We start from the raw sequence: 6982 nt of genomic DNA, 5'->3' as shown, positions 1-6982 counted from the left end.
TAATAATTCGTTATTAAAATACTTTGGCGCTGCGAAGACGTATAAGCTACTTACTCGTAAATATTATTAAAACGAAAGTCTAAAATAAGTTATTAACTATATTAAGATATATAACGTTTATTAGCGAATTAAAGCTTCGCGACATCGTTTATATAACGAGTTAAGCTCGCTTTCTATCGCTATTAAGCTATAAAAGAAAATTTCTATAGATTTTATTATCGACTTACTAGCGAGTAAGTATAAGAATATTATCTATAATACTATTCTAGTTATAGTAAATCGATTTATAAAAATAATAAGATATATTTCTATATCTACTATAATCGATGTCGCTTAGCTAATAAAAGTATTTTATTTCGAAATAGTATATCGCTATAATATATTAAACGATATTATTAATAATAGAGGCTCTATATTTATTAATAGCTTCTAATTCGCTATTTACTTCTATTTTAAAATTAAATAGCGCTTAAGTATCGTCTTTTATTTATAAATCGACGAATAGACTAAGCGATAAAATTAGATGCTAAAATACTTCTTATACGTATTCGCTAATAATAAGTAAAATATTTAGATAAAATAACTACTAATAATAGAGTTCGCTTATATAAATAATTAATATTCCTTTATTAAAACGATATTATTCTTTCTAATATATGAATATTATTCTAAAATTCGTTAAGAGATTAAGAATAACTTTATCGAGGGGGAGATACTCGCTATAAATAATAAGATAAAGAAGTTATAAGCATTAAGAAATAAGATAATAAAGCGTCTTTATAGCGCGGTTATAATTTAGTCTAAGTATTATAATAAAACGTATTAGCTCTAAAGCTATAAGATAAGCGATTTAGTAATACTAGCGACTAAGAATCTAAAGTAAAAATATCTAAATAAGAAGTTATCTTATAAATTCGTAGAATTATTTCGAATTATAGATAAGATAGAGGCGTAGATATATCGCTTACTTCTATCCTCGATATATAAAATTTATAATATCTTTTATATATCGTTACTTAAGTCTTATTATTTTCGCGATTATAATAACGTAGCGAAAGTCTTTATATAAGTCTTCGATTTTATTAATAATAATAAGCTTTAAAAAGTTAAAGAAATTATTAATAAGATTAAGTATAAGAAAGATATTTAATATAAAATTAAATAGACTAGTTAAGGCGAAGAGTATAATTAATAACTATTAGATAATAAACTTATTAATACTAGCGAGCTAATTTAAGCTTATAAATAAATAAGTAATAAATAAAAGTATTAAATAATAAATAATAAGTCTCTTATTATTAAAGAGCTCGATTAATTATATAAATTAACGACGAGTAAGTAAAGGCGATAAAATAAGATATAATTATTAATTAAATTAGATATATTTTTAGATAATATTTATACTACGTATATACTCCTCTATACTTACTACTATTAAGATATAAGTTAATAAAATAATTATATTATTTAGTTATCTACTAAACTCTACTATAGAGAGAATTTATTATATTAAGATATATACTATTAATATAGATATATTTTTATCTAAGATAGCTATTAAAGAACTATCTAAGAATCTTATATTAGCGCTATTATTAAAAAAAGATCGTTATTTAAGTATTCTCTACTATCTTAGTATTAGATCTTAAGTCGAGTTTATTAATCTAGTTCTCTAATAAGGAGATAATTAAAGTATAGTCTTTATATTAATATCTATCGACGTTCGTTATATACTAATAAAGGCTCTCGAGCTTCTTCTTTAATAACTCGTTTATTCCCTCTAATTTCTCTATACGCTTATATATTATTATAAGTTAGTCTTAAAGATCTATAATTATAATAGAGATAATCGAAGTTATTACTATTATATATTCTTATAATTTACGCTATTAAGTAATCTTTTTATTAAGCTTAGCTTATCGATAAGATAGTTTCTAAGATTATTTAGCGCGATAATAGCGTTATATTAATTTTTTTATCTACGTTTAAAGGTATAGAGGGATTTTAATATAGCGACTAATATTACGTCTTTTAATCTTATAGTTATTATAGAAGAGAGACTTATTTTAAATATATAAATTATTATCTTAATAAAAGTAAGTTCTATATAATAAATTAAATACTAGAACTTATTAGTAGATACGTATATAAAGCGATAATAATAGAAATAGTTAAGAGTTAGTAGTCGCGTCTATAAAGCGACTATACACTTATTATTAAAGTTATTATTATTATTAAAAAAGAATACTATAAAATTATTAGTCTATATATCGATATAATTAATAATAATAAGATACTTATAATAAAGAGAAGTAGATTGCTAATATAATAAGATATACTATACTTATATTAGTATTAATATCGACGTTATAGCATTAGAGTAAGCACTTATAAGAGAGGCGTTAAAAGTTACGAAGAATAAAAATAAATAATTCGAAAAGAATTTTTATATTCTTTATTATAGCGCTATTACTAGTAAGTAGTATCTAGTAATATAGATAGTAGCGACGCGATAATATTTTGCTATTATCTATAGAGTCGCGTCGCCTAGCTATTATTATTATTTCTACTATTATTATTAATTAATAATTAAGAGCGTTATCGCGAATATATTACTTTATTAATTACTCCCTTCGAATCTCTATAATAAAGATTATTATTACGTTACTTCGCTATAAACGTAATATACTATAAAAATAACGTTATTTATAGAGAAACTCTTCTCTCTTCTTTTATCTACTAAGTTTTCGAGAGTTTATTATAAGTTTTTAAATCTAATATTATTCGCTATAAGGGCTATTAACTAGCGCTATAGAAACGCCAATACTAAGCGCGTCGACTTATTATAGATTATTATTAATTAATATTATAGAAGTAATATTATTCTCGAAAATAGTATTAATATTATTATATAATATATTAATAACGCGTCTACGACGCGTAAGAGTTAATTTTATCGCGTTATTAAAATAATATTATAACCTTAATAGATTAACTCTTTTCTCTTATTTCTCTATTAGAGTTTAAAGGTTTTTTAATAAATATTCTATCTTTACTTAGACGTCTAAGAATTAGAGCTTAAAAGAAAAGATAATTATTAGATCTAATGCGTTATAGACCTTAGCGCTACTTACGTTAAGACGTCGATATCGCATATATTACGTTAGAGTCTCTTTTAGAGTTTAGTTTTAATAATATATTCTATATATCTAGGGGCTTGGCGAATATAGATCTACTTCGTATATCTCGAAGTTTTAATATTTCTTAGAGATTAGTTCTACTATTAAATATACTATTAAATTCTATAACGATATTACGTCTTTTATAGTCTATGTTCGCTAGCTAATCGCTAGTAAACTACGCTCTCACATTTATATAATAGATATCGTATTAATATTATAGAATTTATTAAAGAAAATAAGAAACTTAAGTAAGACTTAAAGTGTAAAGAGTAATAGTTAAAAAAGTAATAATCTTATATATTAGCTAATTTAAAAAACTTTAATAAAAAGATATAGAGATTATATCTATATCTTATTAGTCGAGTATTTCTATTAATAGTATTTATCGAAACTTATACTATATCTCTATTACGAATTACGTAGAGAATATAGAATTAAATAAATAATACTTCGATATCTCGAATTTTTATAATATTAATAATTAAATTAAGTGAGATAACTAATATTAATATCTTAAAGCGAAATTTAGATAAAGCGCTATAATCTTTCTTATTAAACTTAAGAAAATCGATTATATATAAGATTATTATAAGTTTACTATTTATAATATTATTAAAATAAAAATAAATAAAGATATCTTAGACTTATATTAAATTATTTAAGAAATAATTAATAAATTAGATAATATATTCGAAACGTATAATAAGATTATTAAATCGAATATTAAGATATTTAATTCTAAATTTAATATAAGAGTAATAGATAAGAAGAAATCGTTTAAGAACTTCTACGTACGATTCTCTATAACTATCACTCTCTTAAGATTTATTAATATTTATAAGATATTTAATCTAAAATAACTAATCTTTATATATCTAAGATATCGAATTTTAGAATAACCTTTTAATACTTTTTAAGAATTAGTTATTTTTTTATAAATACTAAATATAAATCTTTAGATTATTAATAATATATTAGACTTAAAGAGTAAGAAAGAGACTAATAAAATTAATAAGAACTTTATTCTCTCGAATAATTAACGTAATACTTTCTCTACTAAAAGAAATAATAATACTACTATCGAAAATTTTAATATATAAAAATATAAGTATTTTAAATTATTAATAGATAGAATTCGAAAAGAAGATAGATATTTTAAATATCTAAAGATTAGATATTATTTTAGCGATAATAGTATTCTATATAAGAATATAGATTTATTAATAAAAGAATAAGTTAATATAATTCTAAAAGCCGTTAATATTAAAAAAAATATCTCTATCGAATTATTATAAGAATCGAAAAATTAAATATCTTTAGTTAAGTTATCGCTAGAGATTTAGAAGCTTTATATATAAGAATTAAAGAGTTAGAAATAAAAAGAATACTCGCTTTTATCTCTCTATTCGCGTATATTATTATTATTAAAGCCTCTTTATAAAATAAACGTTAATTAAACTTTTATAAGAAAACTATTATATTAATAGAATAGATTAAAATTAATTATCTTTCGAATATTAAAGCTTTAATATTAAGCTTTATAGATATATCTTTTATTAAAATAAATAAGCTATTTAAAGTAGTATTAATATAACTCTATAGATTATAATTAATTAATAATAAATTTGATTTTATTTTTAATATTATATATATAGTCTTAATAAAACTTATTTTAGAAGATTATATAGAAGAACTTTAATACTTAATTATCTTATTAAAATAATTTAATATTATTCTAGAAATATTATAACTAGAATAGTATAATTCTTATATATTTTTTAGATTTAAAATTATTATACTTAATTTAGATTATTATATATTTAACTATTTATTATATAATAAACTTATTATTATCTAGAGTAATAATAAATTTTTAAAAAAGAACTTAAATTATATAGTAAAGATTATATTTAAAAAAAAGAATATAGTAAAGATTTTTATCTATATCTTTATTAAGATAATTAAAAAATTAGAGAATTAAGTTATTACTATATAATCTTAAAACTTTAAATAACTTTCTAAATTTATTAATAAGAAAGCGAAGTTTACTATTAACGTCGTCGCTATTATAATAGAAGATTATAAAAAATTCTTTTATAAGCTAAGAAAGAAGTCTTCGATTATAGAATAGCTATAGAAATAAGTTTCTATAGTATATTATAAATAGCTAGATATTTAGAATTTCATTAAAGCTAATAAACTTTTTATTTATCACTTTATCGACTATAAAATATATCTTAAAAAAGAAGCTATTTTACAATTAAAGAGGGCTTATAGACTTTTTAGAGATTAGATATTAATTATAAAGAAATATATCGATAAAATATTAGAAAAAGATTATATTAAATTAAGTACTTCTCTCTATATAATATTTATTCTAATTATAAAGAAACTCGATAGAGGACTTAGACTATATATAAACTATAAAGCTTTAAACGCACTTACTATTTTTAATCAAAATACTCTCTTATTAATTAAAAAGATTCTCGCTAAACTATACGCGGCGAAGATATATAATAAATTCGATATTATAGTTACTTTTAACGAGATTAGAGTAAAAAAGAATTATAAGAAAAAAATCGTATTTCTTACTTAATATAGTCTATTCGAATATATAATAATATCTTTCAAATTATATAATATCCTTATTACTTTTTAAATATTTATTAATAATATCTTACGCGAATATCTAAATATATTTTATATTATCTATTTAGACGATATTCTTATCTATAGTAATATTAAAGATAAATATATTTAATACGTAGAAAAGATATTAGAGAAACTTTAATAAGCTAGTCTCTATCTTAATATTAATAAATATAATTTCTATATTATTAGAGTTAAATATCTAGAATTAATTATTACTACGAAAGAAGTAGAAATAAATATAAAAAAAATTAAGGCTATTACTTAATAAAAGAAATCTAGATATATTAAAGATATATAAGTATTTCTAGAATTCGCTAATTTCTATTAAAAGTTTATTATAAAGTACTCTAAAATCGTCGTATTTTTAACGAATCTTACTTATACTTAATAGAAGAAAGATTTTATCTATTTATAGACTTAAGAGTATCTTAAATAACTCGCTTTCGAAATACTTAAGAAAGCTTTTACTACTATCTCTATACTTATTTATTTTAATTTAAATAAAAAGACTTAGCTAGAAATAAACGCGTCTAATTTTATAATTATTACTATTTTATTATAAGAAAATAAAGATAAAATACTTAGATCTATAGTATTTCTCTTTAAAAAAATATCTTCTATAGAATATAATTATAATATCTATAATAAAGAACTTATAGCTATAATATAGATCTTTAAGAAATAATATTTTAAGTTAACTAATACTTCTATCGAGGATTCTATTAAAATTATTTTAGATTATAAGATTTTATAATATTTTATATTTTTTAAATAATTTAACTTTTATTAAGTAAGATAGACGAAGTTTCTCTTTAAATTTAATTTTTATATTATTTATCGCTTAGGGAAATAAAGTATTAAATCTAATAATCTTACTCGACGAGTAGAAGATCTATTTAAAAATAAGGATAACGATTATATTTATTATTAATATTATATAATTCTTAAAGATAATAATCTTAATAAAGATATTAAGAATATTATATATTTTACTATTATACTATTAGATAATATAAAAGAAAATATTATCTCTTTAACTATAATACTATATAAACTTAGCGAATAAGATAATATTAATAATAAAAAGTCTAATAAAGAATTATTATTAAGAGTCTCGATAGAGATTTCTTAAGAGAAGTTTTTAGAAG

This window comes from Letharia columbiana, assembly GCF_014066305.1.
Source record: "Letharia columbiana isolate WasteWater2 chromosome Unknown Sc0000041_s0, whole genome shotgun sequence".
Classification (NCBI taxonomy): domain Eukaryota; kingdom Fungi; phylum Ascomycota; class Lecanoromycetes; order Lecanorales; family Parmeliaceae; genus Letharia; species Letharia columbiana.
The sequence above is the reverse complement of the archived record's forward strand: the minus strand, read 5'-3'. Positions refer to the sequence as shown.